The 17533-nt window shown below is 40.3% G+C and overlaps 1 protein-coding gene across 5 annotated transcripts in view; it reads left to right on the top strand.

Moving 5' to 3' along the window:
* KCNC1 (potassium voltage-gated channel subfamily C member 1) overlaps positions 1-17533 on the top strand; it is a 145047-nt gene that overhangs the window by 846 nt on the left and 126668 nt on the right. The window lies entirely within an intron of this gene.

Here is a 17533-nt window from a genome sequence, read left to right as displayed (position 1 = left end):
CATGGGCACGGGGAGACCTGGACTCTAGAGCAGGCACACGTGCATGGCCACATGCGGTCTAGGACAGGCACACATGTATAGGCCCCAGATGGCAGGTCTGGGGGGGTTCTGGAGAAGGTGGCAGCCCTGCAGCGGGGCACTTTTTGAGGAGCCCTATTCTTCCAGCTATGCAAAGGTAAGCTATACAATTGGCACCCTAATCACCACACTTACGGCTTGCCGAGGAGAGCCCCCACTCCCACGCTCCTTGTTAGCTTCATTCCCCGCAGCACTACTGCACTGCATTCACTCTAGAGCAGACAAACCTACATGGTCACACGGAGACCTGGACTCTAGAGCAGACACACATGCATGGGCACATGAAGGCTTGCATTCCAGCACAGGCACAAGTGCATGGGCAGATGCTGTGTGGGGCATTCACACATGCGTGGGCACACAGAGACCTGCACTCTAGACGAAGGGCACATGCATGGACTCATACCTTCTCTCCCTTCCATGGAAACGAGATATTTATTAGAGCAGGCAATACACAGAGGATTGAGAATGAGTTCCCTTCCCACCACCATGCCTCCAAATGGTTACTATTATACCCTACCAATCAAAAGAGGCTCCCCCTCCAACCCTCTTTGCTGACCTAGCCACTATTTCCCTTCCATGAGATGGAGATGCATTCATTAAAGCAGGCAGTGAATGGAGAAGACAGACAGGTTGGGCGAATTTCTTGGTTATAAGGTAACCTCTCATGTACCATTTCCTTATACGGGCAGTGTTAAATATTTCCCATCATGACTCTTTGATAAATGTCCTTCAGTCTCCTTTATTCACCTAACTCCTGTTTCCTTTCCATGTAGAGAGGGAGAGGTGTTCATTAGAGCAGGGTGCACCTGCATGGAGAAGGGATGTGTTTGATGGGTTTCTTGCCTTGATACTGAAGGACAGTTCCTCCTCCCTCCGACATGCAATTTTAATGCAAAGCAAATGAATGCTGGTGTGAGCCCCACCAGAGCTATATGTACGTGTATTCTGAAACAGCCAACTGACTCCTCTAAGCAGGTGCCTCTGGAGCAGTGATGTATAAGGATAATCACATAGCCATATGCTAATCTAGGGCCTGATTCTATCCCTACTGAAGTCAGTGGTGAAGCACTCCTTGACGTCAGTGGCATCAGGATCAACCCCTCATGTCTGTCTGGATAAGCGAGAGACATGATGATTGATAAGTGAATGAACAGGGAAGATGGCTCAACTTGATGTGATCCCTATCTTACAAATGCACAGCTAAGACAACTCTTGCCAGCTATAAATGGGCATGGCTGGTTTATTGGTGTGGGAGGATAATCAGTGTTTCCTGTGTGGATTTAAGGAATGAGATAAAACTAGAGGGCAACCTGGAAAAATAAACGGATGAAGAAGGAATAAGTGGATGAAAAGGGATGGAAGGATAGAGTGTAGATCAATATGTGAATTGATGGTGAAATGGTGGCTTGGAGGATTCAGGCTCAGCAAAAATCTCTAATGCTGAGATGCCACGTCTGCAAACCAAATGAATGAGGCAGACTGGAGCAGAGACTAAGGTAGTTTCTATGCAAATTCTTTAAGATTTTTCTTCACATACTCTTCTGAGATTTCCTGCTATATAAAGAAGCTAAAATTTAAAAGGAGCTTCTTTAAATAGTACAGAATATAAAGGATTAATGAAAAATTTACCCCAACATAAAAGGAAGTGCTGTTGAGCTGGAGCTTTCAAATTCCTTATATCTGCCAAGGGAACATAGAAATGGACAGGGAAGGCTGGAAGATGTTTTTCAAAAGGTTTAGTTAGCTTCCTATAATGAACCAACATGTTAGCACTCATTGATTTTAGAAACCGCTTTCTTGGGTGGTCAGGCATCTGCTGCTAAAATACATCCCAATGAGAAATGGAGCACCTGCCCCATATTTTGTGGCATGGCCTTAAAGCTAATTGCCAGTGTTTCCCATGGACTAATGATGCAAATGAAGAAGAGTTTGTAAAATCATCTAACGTTTGGTCATGAAAATACTGATGTGATTTAGATTGGAGGCTGAAGTTTATGATCAATATTAAAAGACTTTGTGATGCACTATCTTGAATTCCAATGGGATTGGACTTTCACTTTACACTTGTTAATGATGAAAGGTCTTTTACAAGGTGGTTCATGTTCTTCTGCAGCTGTTATACAATTTATTCATAATTACATATCCATTTCTCTGTGTGCACACACTGTTCGATTCAACTTCTGCTTGGCTTCAAAGCTGTCCTTTCCTTAAGGTATTGCTATGGATGAGACTGGAGAATTATGAATTCTAGTCATTACACAAAGGTGTACACTGTACACTTCCTATTTTAAGTAACAACCATTTAATTTTTATCTTTAATCACATAAGGTGTAAGCATTTAACAACTTACATAAAGGCTTTCACCACTACACATGCACACTTGTCCATTAAGAAGACATTAAAAGACACTTAACATTTTCTAATAAAAGCAATATGTAATGGCTGTGTGTGTAAAGAAGATAAAGAAAGGTTGATCTCTTCTGTGATAATTTAATGACATATACCACAAAAGTCCTCAGACTCACTATAGCTAATTAGCAGTGAAATAATCAATAGCCTCTTTAATATATAGATGGTATGCTAAAGAAGTCAATAGTACAATACAGTAATATAGTTAGGTAACTAAAAAACTCGCATGAATACAGTTCCATCTGAATCTTAACTAACTAGACTACTTTTTCAGTTACTTATTTCAGTCATACACCAATGCTTAAATTAATTGTTATTTAAAATATCATTTAATTAAACCAACTAGAGCGTATAATATTTGTTAGTGTTGGTTAGAAGATAGTTCTTAGATTTATAAATGCTTTCATGTTTTCATAGTTCACCAAAATGGTTAGTTTAACATGATAGTACAAACTTAAGAATTTTAATTTAAAATCCTTGTTTTACCTGTGCCTTGCAGTACCTCAGGTAAAAAGAATACAGTATACAAACTGAAAGGTTCAGTACATGTTAAAAACCCCACAGATAGTGACATATATTAGTAGCATAACATTTCTCTGGACAAGATCTGATACAATTATTAATTGCGAACAATTTATCTATTAGCATTGACTGTTTCCTTCAGGAATTATCCATGAAAAAAAATAAAAACTTACACAAATCTAGTCATTTTTGCAAATTTTTTCATTAGTAGTTTTTCCTTTTGACGATCAGAGCCATATTTCAGTATATGGGTGGTTTAGGACTTGTTTGTAGTAAACGTGATTTTGAATGTTCAATATTTGGATTCATTATTTGAGATGAGTGATTGATCACCTAGGTCACATGTTATCATTTCTGTTGTCAGATTGGATGTGCGTTTGGAGAAAGGGAGGGAAATTATGTATGTCTGGTATGGCTTGCTGTTATGCAAGTCTTCATTCTGTCCCTCCACCCTGCCCCCTCCTTCATTAAAAATGTCGGTGTTGCTAAAACAGGTGTCTGGTCAGTAATAATTTACCCTATGGATTAAAAAGTGGCATTTCTTTTAAGCATAAGGAGGAAAAAATAAAAGCAGCTCACTATAAGACTGAAGGAAAATAGGGTGATGATCATCACTGGAAAAACAGAATTTATGGACCAGATTTACAGAAGTATTTAGGTTCTTAAAGAGGCACCTAGTGGGGTTTTTACAAAAGATCCTAAGTGGCTAGGTGAAATCTAATGGAAGTTAGGCATCTAACTCAGGAACTTTTGTAAATTCCCGTAGGGGCCCATCTGCATCTTTAGACATCTAAATGCCCTTGTTAATTTAGCCCTAAAACTAGTAAGTATATTAAAAAAGAAAGGTACATAGCAACTTTAGGCTGGAGCCGATTCCTAGCTGGTGCAAATCAGCAGAGCTCCATTGAAGTCAATGGAACTACATCAGTTTACATCACCTGAGGACCTGGCACTGTGTGAAATAGAAGCCATTCTGCTATAGCAGGCTTTCTGATGGCTCTACTGTAACAACTACCATGAAGCTCCAGCTGTTCGTAATCTCATCAGTATCTATATCACCATTTCATATACAAATTGTTTAAAAAACACAAAAATATTTTCCTATCACCCTGCCTTTCTTTTAATTTTTGTTTCTTTGTGTAGTGTCTGAGTATGCACCCTTAGGCCTGGTCTACACTTATCTCAAGATTTGGCAGCAATCGACGGGAGTTACTCTGCGTAGCTTGCGTAACTCCCATCGACTGCTATGCTTCCCTTCTGCACAGCGCCAACGGGAACCGCATTCCCATCGACGCAGCGCTATGCCACTTGAAGGGGTGGATTAACAGCGTCGACTTCTGGATTGATTGAGCGGGTCTTCACTGACCGCTCAATCGATCCAGAAAGGTCGATCTGACGGTGATGACTTTGCCACCGTCAGTGTAGACATACCCTTATTCAGGCAAAATTCTCATTGACTTCACTGGGAGTCTTGCCTGCACAAGCGCAGCAGGATCCAGTTTCCTCATCCCTTTCCTACTACTTCCCTAAAAAACGGAGTTGTTGTTTTTTTTTAAACTGACAATTGTTAATTTAGTCAATGTCTGGGCATCTGGAGCTTTCCGCAGAGTTTGTGTGCTTGTGCTCATGCTAGCTTTAAACTGTTACTCTTTATTAACAACTCTAAGACGGGCTCTTACAGTACTTCCAAATAAACATTGCTGTTGCTTTAAATAAAATGTTTAAATTAAAAGCTGGTGGGGCTATGATGGAGTTATGTGGAAAGCAGCATTCAGCAGCTTGGCTTCTCAATCCTAGGCTCATATGATACTCCCTGAGAACAGAGGTGAGCAAGGAAATCAGCAGTTTTGAGCTATGGATGAGGGGAGGTTTATGGAAATTTATGATAAGGGTGAGTGACTGTCCTGAGTCATGCTCCCCACATTTCTTCTCAAAGCCATGGAAGCCGCTGCCTACCTCCATGTGTGGTCCTTGGGGGATGGATTTTTTGCATTAGGAAGGGTGAGACTGTTCATGGAGTTGCCCTCCCTTCCCTTTGCAAACCCAAGAGGATTGTCAACCTTGTAAAACTTAAGCTAGTTTCTCCTGCACCAAGAGAACCCTCCCCCGCTGGGATGTTGATGGTGCAGAAAATGATGGGGAGCACATGACAACATGGCTCTAGAAGGAGCCATACTTCCATAGGTCTCAGTGTTCTAGGAACCCTGGTTAGCTCTGGTTTCCACAAATATTTGAAGACCCACAGGAATGTTGGTTAATCACTGGTTTATGAGGGCCAAAGCCCATTCTTGTCCCCCAAAGAAAATTCAAGGAGGCCCCTTACGGAAACTCAGTGTATTAACTTGGACCTTTTTTTGTTTTTGTTTAATGAAGTTGCACAGTGAGTGATTATCATGTGGTTGCTGATATTGGTTGTGTGTTGCAACCATTTTACATTCTCTTCTTGTAATTAGGAATTGCCAAGTTAGAAAAACCATTCATCCATCTAACTCAACATCTTGCTTCTAGCCATAACGAAGACAGTTAGATGACAGCCCTCATAATAAACTACCTTTCCAAGTTCTGCAATGCTCTATTGCAAAGAAGAAGTGAGAATGCTAGAAGGACAGAACATCCCTTTAACTTTATAGCATAGTTGGTATATTTAAAAAAAAAAAAAAAATTGGGCCCCTTGGATCCACACTTGCAAAGGATCCTCTCTATGTGGATTTGTTCCTAACTAGAAGTGGGGAAGGATCCGTCACCTCCAGTGAATTTTCTCTTCCCTTACCTGGAATGATGGAAGAAATCCATCTGAGTATGGGGAGGGGCAAGCTAGGGGCAAAATATGGTGGGGAGAGAGGAGACATGCATTAACCTTCAGATCAATCTTCTGCTTCTAGTTATATTCATTTTCCTGTAGAGCACCTTTCATGCTAGGGCCACCCTTTAAAAACAGTTACCAAGGGCTGCTGCGGCTGAAAACTCCCTCAGAGCATGGCAAACCCAGGCCCCCAACACACCCCAGGAAGAATTTAAAGAGAACTGTATCAAGGGAACCCTCACAAAATTATTTTCCTGCCTTGTCCCTCTCTGTGGGTTTTCCACTGGAAGGGAATGTCTAAACCTGCGTTTAAACTTCCTGAAACATTCATTACCATACACTTTGGCAGAGATTTGAAGAGGCTTATTATATTGTATATTGCATTATATCTTTGTAAAAAGCATTGCCTTTTTATGTTACAAGAGGTTCCCTTGTTCTTATATTACAGCACAGATTAAACAGTGGTGCCCAACAGGCTTTCGCAAATCACCCTTTTACCATTAATTATTTTATACACCTCTTTAATATCCCTTTTCATCTTTCTGACCAAGGGACCCATTCCTGAAAATGCTTCTGCAGCCCACTGGTGAGTGTTTGTGGTGTGTCCCACTCTGTGCCCAATCCACAGAGCATGAGTCTTTTATAGCCTCTAGCTCAAGCTGTAGCAGCTCATGTCTTTTGTTCTGGAAGACCCTGGTTCACTCCCTGGTGCATTGGCCAAGATGGCGGCCATCACATTTACACATGGGAGCTGTCCCACTGACTTCAATTATTATTATTTTTGTAAATCATTTATATTATGGTAGCACCCAGTCAGAAACAGGGCCTCATTTTTTATAAACACATTGGAAGACATGGTCCCCATTCCAAAAAGCTGACAGTCTAATTTCATTCAAGATATCACAAAGGGAAGGGCAGATGAAAATAACAATTGTACGACTGCATGGCTACCTAGGGTAGCTAGTGCACAACCTGACAATTCTGATTCTTAGACGTTTTCATTCCTTTGCCTATTTCCAGTCTTATTACTCTTGTTTTAAAACTTCCACCTGTTTCCATTTTTAAACAACCTCCGCTTCTGCTACACTCTATTTCCAGTTTATTATTTATTGTTATGCTTCTGTTTTATCCTATGGGGGCTATTCATGTGAATAGGGACTGTTGGTGTTGTTAAGGGTTTACTGGAATTAACCTAGAGGTTGTGGCCCTGTAGATCTCTCTCTCTCTCTCTCTCTCTCTCACACACACACGCACACGCACACGCACACCCCTCCCATTAAAGTGGATGGCATTTCAGTATGTGGAAGGACTCCACAGTCAGAATACCCTGCAATACTCCTAAAGCCTAATCCTGGTCCCACTGAAATCAGTAGAAGTGCAGCCACTGACTTCAGTTGGGTCAGGATTTGGCATCTAGATTTTTTTTTAGTCTTTTCTCTTATGCCCCATGTCCCTAAATATATTCTTTGCCCTTAGTCTGACCTTTACTATTTTGGCTTTGGTGAAGAACAGGCAATAAAATACTGATGCTTTGTGGTGGCACATTGTGTGCGGAGGGGATGGTAAGAGGGAGATGAGAGCAGTTAATCAATTATTTTTATGTATAATACATTTATAGTTTATGTTCACTGTAAAGTATGACACAAAACTGATCGTCACAAATTAGTCCATACGTAGTAAAATTATTTTTCTATCTACAGTAATATTCTAAGGTATTGTTTTGCCTTCATTGCAAAACATATATTAGAGACTGAGCTGTGTTATGGTGCTATTTAAGTTATAAATAATAACAAAGGGTATATGTATTGCCTCTCTTTTGTGTAAACTGAGAACAATATGAAATCAACTACAAAGGGCCCAAATCCTACTCTTATTGTAATCAATGCCAAAACTTCCATTAACTTCAACAAGAAAAGCTAATTTGTCTGAGAGTGTTGAACAGAATAACAGATCATTTACAGTATGTTTCTTGAATAGATACATTACATATATACTGATTCTGAAGCAGTATGGCATAATATACAAATAAATCTCTCTCGCTTGATAATTCATTGGCAATGAAGTTAAACAAAACTTTGCAAATTATTAAAAAAGTCTCTTAACAAAACCTTAAACACACTGTACTCAAACCTATAGTCTTTGTGCAGGCAAACGTCTCATGAAGTCAATGGGAGTTTTCCCTGCATAACAGCTACAGGGTCGTGTCCTTATTCAGACTGCAAGACTTAATTTTATGTCCAAACAATTTCTGATCAAATGACATCTGAATTTTGTATTTTAGTAAACAGAGAGGGCAAATGGGGACTGTTAAGATTGTTAACCTGAGGCCCAGCCAGCAATCCTGGAGACAAGTGCATAATCCTTACTCATACAAATAAGCATCGCAGGATTGGGCCCATATTTTGTACAGATTTGATTTTATGCAATTCCAGTGCATTCTTGAATAAAACAATAACAGAGCAGCCATTTTGAGGTCTTTGCAACTAGCTTCTCAGTTTCTATATCCTGCATCTAGACTGAAGGGAGAAACAACAGTATTAGAAGCCTGACTTGGCTTCAGTTTCTGAACACTGCGCTATATACATGTATGATACATATATCTCTCCTATGTTCAGAATTTGAATGAAAAATTAGAGGGAAATAGTGAACTGCATGAAATAAAATAAACTCAGTGAAATTTGAATGCTGACAGTTTTAGTGTAATTTTAGCATTCCTCTCTGCTCAATAAGGGCCCAATTCTGCCACCATTACTCACCCTGAGTAGTACCTTACTCCATGAGTAATCCCATTGATTCCAGGAGGACGAGACACAGAACAAAAGTACTACTCAACATGAGTAAAGATAAAAAAGATCAGGCCCTAACTGATTTTCATTTTCTTCAGATAAGATTTATGGGATGTAATGGGGTTCTAATAAATCACGCTATAAAAATTATGAATAAATCTAAGTCCAAAGCTTTTTACAGTGATTGCTTATGATGTAAGAACCTTTAATAACCGTAAGTTAAAATTGCATTGTAATGACTCTGTTAAATGCAATAAATCTCTGATTTCAGCATACTGCAGAGAGCCAGCTACATATATGCTGCACACATTCCTAGAACGCAGGCACACTCTACTGGCATACTCTTATATAATTAGATTGATGCTTCACCGGCAGCAGTAAATCTTACCATAGGACTGTTTGATTTACATTGAGAAAGGTTAGATCAAGACAGTCTTTCTGGACCTTCATTTGAGTGATGGAAAGATATTTTTTTTTTTTTTTAGAAAGGAACACCATCCATTTAGGAGGAAGCTAGTTCTTTGTCTTTTTTTAAAGCAACAAAAGCAAGATCTGTTCCAACTGAATTCTTCAATATCCCAAGGACATACATGACTTAAATAAGCATTTCAGTCTGCATGACTGGGCAGCTACATTTACATTCCTTAATTTCCTGGGCCATCAACTCAACATTCACAAAAAAAGTCTTTCAAAATGGGTACAGAACTATATCAGATGTAATAACGCCTATTTTCCTTAGCATCAAAGAAAATAGAAAATCATGCTCCATCAATATATAGCTGCATTTCCCATTCAAATAGAGAGAGTCCTGGTCAGTCCAGAGCGTGTATTATTTGATATGCTATAGAGATTCACACAAGTCAGAAAGTTCAACTGTGGATTTCAATTTGAAACTGAATTTCCACCATTCTATTCTAATTTATCCAGGTTCATATAAAGCCCTCATCACCATAGCATCTGAGGCTCACGAGTGTTTGGATCCGGCGTTCTGGTTTGTCCAGTTATAAATTATAAAGAAAGGCTGCAGGCACCACATTGGGATTAGACGTTCAGTTCAGGAGAACAGCTAATAAATATAGGGACAACTCCTAATAGGGGCTGAACACCTGGCAACTCCCATTAGAGCACAGGCAGTGTGGTTTAGTAGAGAGGGCACTGGGGCTGAAGTCAGGAGACATCCTGTGCCACTGAAATGAATGGCCAAACTCCCATTGACTTCCATGAGGCCAGAATTCATGCCTGGGTTCTAATCCCAGCTCTGCCACTTGTCAACTGTGTGATTTTGGGCAAGCCATTTCACCTCTCCGTGTTCCTGTTTTGCCTCCCACCCTTTGTCTGTTTTGTCTATATAGACTACAGGTAAAGACGGTCTCTGGCTTTGTGTATGTGCAGCGCTAAACACCATGGGGCCTATACCTTGACTGGGGCTTCTAGCCTGTTCTATAATAACCACATCATCATCTTGGCCATAATGTGCCATCATTTTTTAAAGCTAACCTCCCTATTGCTTTCAGTGCGGAGTCTTGATTAAAATCTAATAGCATGATACAGCCCATTAATAGCTTCTCAGCATTTCTCAGAATTTGGCCCACATGCTGCAAAATTGATTTTTAACTTATGTTTTCCCAGACAAACCAGCATGGCTTAACCAGCCCTTTGAGAGACTAACCAATCTCTTTTAGTGTCAGGTGTTTTTTCAGTACCAAATGAATGCACTTTTAGCTGAGTTTTGCTTGAGCAAGTGATATCGGGCAGTTGGTTGATTAGTTCTAGGTGTTTATTCCTTCTAAAACTCCCAAGTGTACAAGTAGTTTTATTAAAAGAGCTTATGTAAATTTAAACCAGTATGGATTACTTGAAGTGTTAGCTATGTCTAACCAGCAATAAATCAATACCACAAAAGTGCACTCACTCTTCCTGAGAAAAGAGAATTTAGGCAGTCTGCTCCATTAATAATTTTAATTTACCTGCAGGTGTCAGTAAGATTTCAAGAAAATAATATTTTAAAACCTGCAGCATTTCATTATTGTTTTTCATCCCATAACACAACATGTTTATATACTTGCTACCGTTAACTGCAGTCGCTTTTTAGTTATAGAAGCCATTACAACGACAGCACACTATCTAGCCTTCTGGGGAGAAGATATTTTGGCCAGGACAATAGGGCAAACCTCTGCTTCTACAAAAATTGCCATGAGATCTTTAATGTTCTCGTAGAACTGACAAGACTTTGACTTTTTAGGTCCCATCTAAAATACAGATACACACATACACAGAATAATCTTCCTGGGAAGTAGGAAGGGCTTTGACTGGTAAAATTTCATTCTGTGGCTCTCTGTAGCCTTGTTATGCTACATGGGTGAAAGAGTAGAATTTGACCTTTTGCAGTATGTGCACTATATCTATGGCATAAACGAACACGACAAGCCCTATCACTAAAATGCAAGGCTTATGCACCATTTATGTCCAGTTTATGCCCTATTTTGACAAACGCTGATCTTGTATTGAAGGCAGTGGCCTAGGACTCAGGAGCTCTTGGCTCTGCCAGGCTCCCTATGTGACCTTGAACAAGTCACAGGCTCTGTGTGGGCCTCAATTCCCTATCTGTAAAAATGGGAGTGATAACCCCTTTGGGTTGACAAGCTGTCCTTTTGTAACCAGTCTGAGTGAGGGGCATAAAGAAGAGGGGAAGCTACTTGCACCTTCCCAGTGCTCCTGTTCAACAGGTCCTAACAATTTGTCCCTTTATGTGAGTTGTTCATCCATTTAAACTTCATTCCTTGTAGAGAGCAGGCACTATTCTACTCATTCTTATTAATAATAAAATAAAATAGTAATAATAATAATAAAAAGGAGAAGAGAAAGTGAATTATTTACAAGTGTTTCCAGTTTCCCAAGTAGTTTGACCAAGTACAGAACTGCATTATCCAAGTTACCACATGACTGTGTGAAACCATATGACTGCTGTTTCTCTCAGATTTGTGCGTTAATATGTACCATTTGCCCGTTGCCAGTCCTCTGCACTAAACACACAAAACGACTTAAGCAAATTACCAAATGTCAAGGAAAAATGACTCCCCTAACTTTGACCTTCATTTAGCTGACACTTCCCCATAGAGCAAGATGATCTGCATCACAGCCAGAATCAAAATCATCTCACATTTGTTCACATGGGAATTTCAGTTTTATTGAGACCAGTTTCATCTAGTCCACTATCCTGTCTCCACTAGAAGCCAGTACTAGCTACTTCAGGGGAAGGTTTTTAAAAAATTCCTCTGCACTAGGCAGTTATGGAATAACCTGTGCCCAGGGAAAGTTTCTTCTTAATGGTCATATTTAAAGGATGAAGCATGATATGGGGGTTTTCGCCTTCCTCTGCAGCGTGGGGCATGAGTCATTTGCTGCTGGATTCTCTGTACCTTGAAGTCTTTAAATCATTATTTGAGGACTTCAATAACTCAGTCTTAGGTTAGGGGTCTATTACAGGAGTGGGTGGGTGAAGTTTGGTGGCCTGCGTTGTGCAGGCGGTCAGACTAGATAATCATAATGGTCCCTTCTGACCTTTAAGTCTATATATTGTGGAAATGAGTTCCACAGACTAATAAAAAAAGCAATAGAATAAATGTAAAGCAAGGCAACCTTCCTGAACAACTTGGGACCAGATCCTGTTTCCATTGTATTAAATGATAATTTCACTATTGAGTTCAGCAGGATTAGGCCCTGGCTTGATAGCTAGGAACAGAGATATGTAATGCCATGTATTTATAGTTCAGGCACTGGAGCTTACATGTTTGGTATCAGAATGTGAATATGCTATAAATCACCAGCTCAAAGCAATTCCTTGCCATCTGATGACGTTAGAATAAGGTACATGAAATGAGTTGTGATCATAGTACAGTTGCTATTAGGAGGTATTTACACCACAAACACTTAGCATCCTGGTAGAGGGGGAGATGGGTTTTTCCATCTCTAGAGACTGAACAACGCTCTCAGCCTTAGAGGTAGGCTCCTGTCAGGGCGAGGACACATCAGTTAAACTGTCCTGAAGAGACTTTCATTTCCCAATGCTATCATTCCGTCACCTTTCGGTCACTATGTGTAAAGGCAAGAGTCCTTTAAATCTCTGAAAGCTACTTTTGTCATAGTCATCAATATTTGATTACACCAGGAATTTTCTTTTAGTGGCCGCTGATAAATTGCATTTTTCATTGCATTACAAAAGTGCAGCATCAGCGGGGCTGCTCCCGAGTCCCAGTGCAGAACGTTAAGCACATGAACAAGTCTTTGCAGGATCCTGGCCTTAAGGAGCAACGTTAAGTGAGAGCAGAGTTAGACCTTTTGCGCTACGTGCGCTATATCTATGGCATAAACAAACACCACAGGAGCAATCGCTACATGTGGCAGTTGTTAGATTTGCAACCTTCACCGTGCACACACACACATACACAGGTCCAAATGTTACTTAGAGAAACTATTCAGCAAGAATCCCTTCTATTGTGATTTCCTTGGTATTCGAGTTCTGCCGCTGGATTTCAATGAATGCAGCAGCAGCTCCTTAGGGTTACTATCTGATACGTCCATTCCAGCTCTAAAAGAGATGCAATCTTATTACAATTGAGAAGTAACAAACACAGAAGGAATCTTCCTCTTTTTCCTGTCGAAAGAGCTTCTCTGAACACACTAGGGAGAAAACAACACTGAACACATTTCCATTTTAAAAATATTTTACTTACTCGTTTTTTGATAATCGAGACACAGCACATGGCCAAGTCTAAGGCAGAAGTGTTCACAACGAGCAAATAGAAACAGCACACAATACAGTATGGGGGCACAGATAAGAAATCACCCTGCACCCCCAAAAATACCCTTGAGTTCTGGATAGATGAAAGATTTCAGTTCAGGTTACCTCACCGTGTTTTACATATCGCAAAAGGTGTGGTGGGAGGGAAGAACTAATATTATTTCTCAGTTTGAAAAAACAGTGTTGCTGAAACTCAAAAATACAGCATCTGCCATCCAGTGGCTAGGATACAAGAGAGTGTGGCAGGTTTGGAAAGGATTAATGGGCTCAGTCCTGCAGTCCTGACTCAAGGACAACTCCCACTGATTTCATTGAGTGGTTAGCCTGAGTAAGCTCTGCAGGGTAGGGCCCCAAAGAACTCCACAACTCAATCTCCATCTTACGTACAGCTGATTTAAATGGAACAGTTAATATTTATATGAATCATTGTCAGTGTCAAGAAAGATGAAGTTTATAAAAATAACAGAATCAACTCAGAGTCTGAGAGTTTTCAGACTCACTGGGTAAGTGCCACCTTACATGCTCTATTATTTATAGATTTTTTTTCCTAACCAGTGCTGTCATCCTGTCTCTTAGAATTATTAGGAAGGTGGAAAAAGGAATCTAAAGCAGATGTAAATGCAGGAGAAGTCTTTCTGAAAACTCGAGCCTCTCATTCACAGTTAATAGGAGGAATGTGTGTGTAGCGGTTAAAGCAGAGGGCTGGAATATAGAACTCCTGAGCTGTACTCTTAGCTCTGCTACTGCTTCACTGTGTGTCCATGAGTAAATCATTTAGCACAAGAAGTATCCACTACTTTTGGGTGCCCCAATTTTTGAGTTCCTAACTTTCAGACATCTTGGGTGGCATTTTCAAAAGCATTCAGTGTTGGCCTCAGAGGGTCTGTCTACACTGCAGTTGGAGGTGAGAAGGGAGCTAGGATAGCCATTCCCATGCTAGCTCTATATTTAGCTAGCATGCTAAGAATAGCAGTGAAGGTGCAGTGCACGTCAGTGGTGGCTGGACAAGCCCACCAGGAACCCTGTGTACATACTCCATTCCAAGCCCACATCGGGATCCATGCCATCCGTGCCACCGCATCTTCACTATGATTTGATAGCCAGATAGGTGCAACCACGCCTCTGACTGTAACACAGATGCATCCTTAGAGGCACAGCACAGAAGTTGCAGACAAGTGGGACGAAGGTGGCTTTAAGCAGGGGAACTACCTAAGTTCAGGCAGTCCAAACTGAGCTGTTTGTGGGTGGCACCACTTAGAATCCCCATAGTGTCATCTGCTATGGCCCTGCCCACTAAGTGTGTGGCTATGTCGCTCAGTTCCAGTGATAGGGGAACTCTGTCCCTGCCAAATTCAGGCCCATAAAAAAGACCAGAATAAGGAGGAGAATTCTGGTCCTAGAGCCTGATTTTCACAACTTCATCTGGAGTCCCTGAGAGCTATAGGTACTCAACACTTCTCAAAATTCAGGTCTAAAGTGTCTCAGGTTAGGCACCCAAAGTCTGTGGGCACCTTTGGAAATTTAGGCCTCATACGTTTTGTTCAATTTACCAGTCTGGATAATGAAGAACATGATTCTAATACTTCTGTACATCACCAGGATGTTATGAGGCTTAAGTCACCATTTGCGAAAGCGCTTTGAGAATCAGACACACAAGGAGCTATATATATATACACACATCAAAGTATTAATAACAAGCAAGTCCACAACAGTCAAGTCGATTAGGGGGAAATCCACCCTTGTAAAGAGAACCCAGTACAAGACCTGAGGCATCTCCTAGTTCTTCCTTAAACCTTCCAGACTTAAATAGGACTTAAAACCGGTGCAGAGCAGGTGAAGTTTACCTTTAATAGCAAAGAATTTGGGTAGTTAGGTCAGTATTTCCTGTATATTTCTCCATGAAGAGGAAGCAGACATCATCAGGCTTCTCTAACTCAGATGAAACTTTCTCTTGCTTTTATTCCAATGTGAGGCAGTTTTCCTCTCTCTCTCTTTCCTAGAGAACTGCATGACAGTCTGATGTCTAGCTATAATGACATGCAAGAAAAACTCTGATCTTAGATCATATTTCCTGTCAGTGTAGATTGGTGCAGTTCCATTGACTTCAGCAAAGATGCACTGATTTTCACCAGCAGAGAACTTGGCTGATGTCTCTCTCTAGCGGATGTTCATGTTTTTAAGGCTTAGTTTTACAAATAAAATGCACACATACAAATATGTGCATGTTACGGTACATTTAAACATAAGCTCCACAGATGCACACTAGAATCATTCCTTTTTGCCACACTATGATTAATCACAGTACCTGAGACAGAAATCCATGTGCTTTTTATTCAAGCAGGCCCAATTCAGCAACCGGTAGTAGCTACAGACATATTGGGAGTATAAGTTCTGGTATCTGCAGAAGCCAAGACACAAATCTCGTTCTTGGGAATTGGTCTCTTATTCCTCTTTTTGACAACAATTCTAGGCTTTCCTGGAACATGAAAACAGGCCTCACTCTATATGTTTGAAAGGATGGTTATGCAGAGATGAAGCTAAAGTCTGAAATTAAGAGTCTATAAAGAAACTAATGTACACAGATGGCAAAGGGCCTTACAAGACACAGTACAGACAGCTTGTGGCCAACAGAGGTACAGGAATGGATACAGTAGTCCCAGGCCCTGTGTCATGTTTTCACAAAGAGCAAAAACTGATGTGTGTGGGGATGAATTTGGACACAGATGAGGAAACTTATTAAGTATCATCCATTGCACTGCCCCATACATGATATTAATCACAACAGCCTAAAATTTCAGCATGGTGTATAAAGATCAAGTGGCATTAACTCCCCCTAGTGCTCATGGGAGACATGCTATTAAATTCACATGCATGCAGTAATGGAAAAGCCCGTTAGTTCACTTGCAAATAAAAATTATGAATTCTTCAATTTGTTTAAAACGACACCCACAGGAGACTTGCAGGCGAGAGTATGCTTATTTTCATGAGAACGTAGTGACCCTGGCCAAAGCATTGAAGTGATTAGTGATTTGGGTGCTTCACTGTTTGGGTGCCTGATTTGGAACTCTTATAGAGGGCTGATTTTTAGAAATGCTAAGCACCCACCTTGTGAAAATCAGGCCCTTTTAAAGGGTCTCAGGTCAAAACACCCCAGATCACTAGTCACTTGAAAATCTTGTCCCTTGGCTTTGAAATTGAGATCTTTTGGGTGCAGTTTTTTGCTAAAGCAAGACTGTTAGAGTAACAATTACTCTACTATTCTGTCTCCAAACTAGAGCTGGTCAAAAGTTTTCTAACTTTTTTTAAACCAAAAAATGGTCTATTTTCCAGAGTCAGATTTTTACTCCCCCACCCTCACCCCCCCAAAAAAAGTGTTGATTCAAAAACTTCCCTTTTCTCCAAGAAATTGAAAAGAGAAAAAACATTTTTTGTTTTGTTTTGTACTTTATCATTTTTCTGTTCTTCTCCCACTTCCCTCACCGCCTCCTTTTTTCAGGGACAAATTAGAAAGACAAAAAGGAGTAGAGAGGAAGAAAGGGAGAAAAAAAGGGTAGGGGGAGAACAGAAGTAAAGGAAACAAAACAAAAATCCCCCCAGCTCAAAACCTGAAGAAAATGGCTTAAAATGCTTTTTGAATTTTTTCAGGAAAAAAAAAATGTTTTCTATTTCCAATCAGCTTCTACATAGAGTACACTTTTCACTGCACAGCTACAAAAAGATCTCAATGTGTATGATCTTTTTACTCAGGCAGGTGTGGAAACAAATTTCCACATAGATCAGGAAGCTATGTGCCTGCTTTGTAAACTTCACATTTGCAAGCCCTGACCTGGCTGCATGCTGTTGTTACATCTTCTAAATGCGAGACAGCTCTTCCTCCTTGAATGATCCACACCTCTGCTTCTGGTACTTTGCCACTTACTTGGAGATGGTGGTGAAAATGTTGCTTATTAGAAAACAATAACACTAGTTTTATTTATATAGCTACCCTCCTACCCAAAGCATACAGGGTGCTCTGCAGCAGAGCAATTGCAAATACAATAAACATCACAAGTACAGTCTCTTAAAACAAACAAAAACAAATCAGAAAGTCCAATTTAAACAATGGGAAAGAGGTTTAGCCATGCTAAAGGCACA

This window comes from Emydura macquarii, unplaced genomic scaffold (assembly GCF_026122565.2).
Source record: "Emydura macquarii macquarii isolate MOO-44397 ecotype Brisbane River unplaced genomic scaffold, CSIRO-AGI_Emac_v2 contig_587, whole genome shotgun sequence".
NCBI classification, from domain to species: domain Eukaryota; kingdom Metazoa; phylum Chordata; order Testudines; family Chelidae; genus Emydura; species Emydura macquarii.
This window is presented reverse-complemented; position numbering and strand designations above follow the sequence as displayed.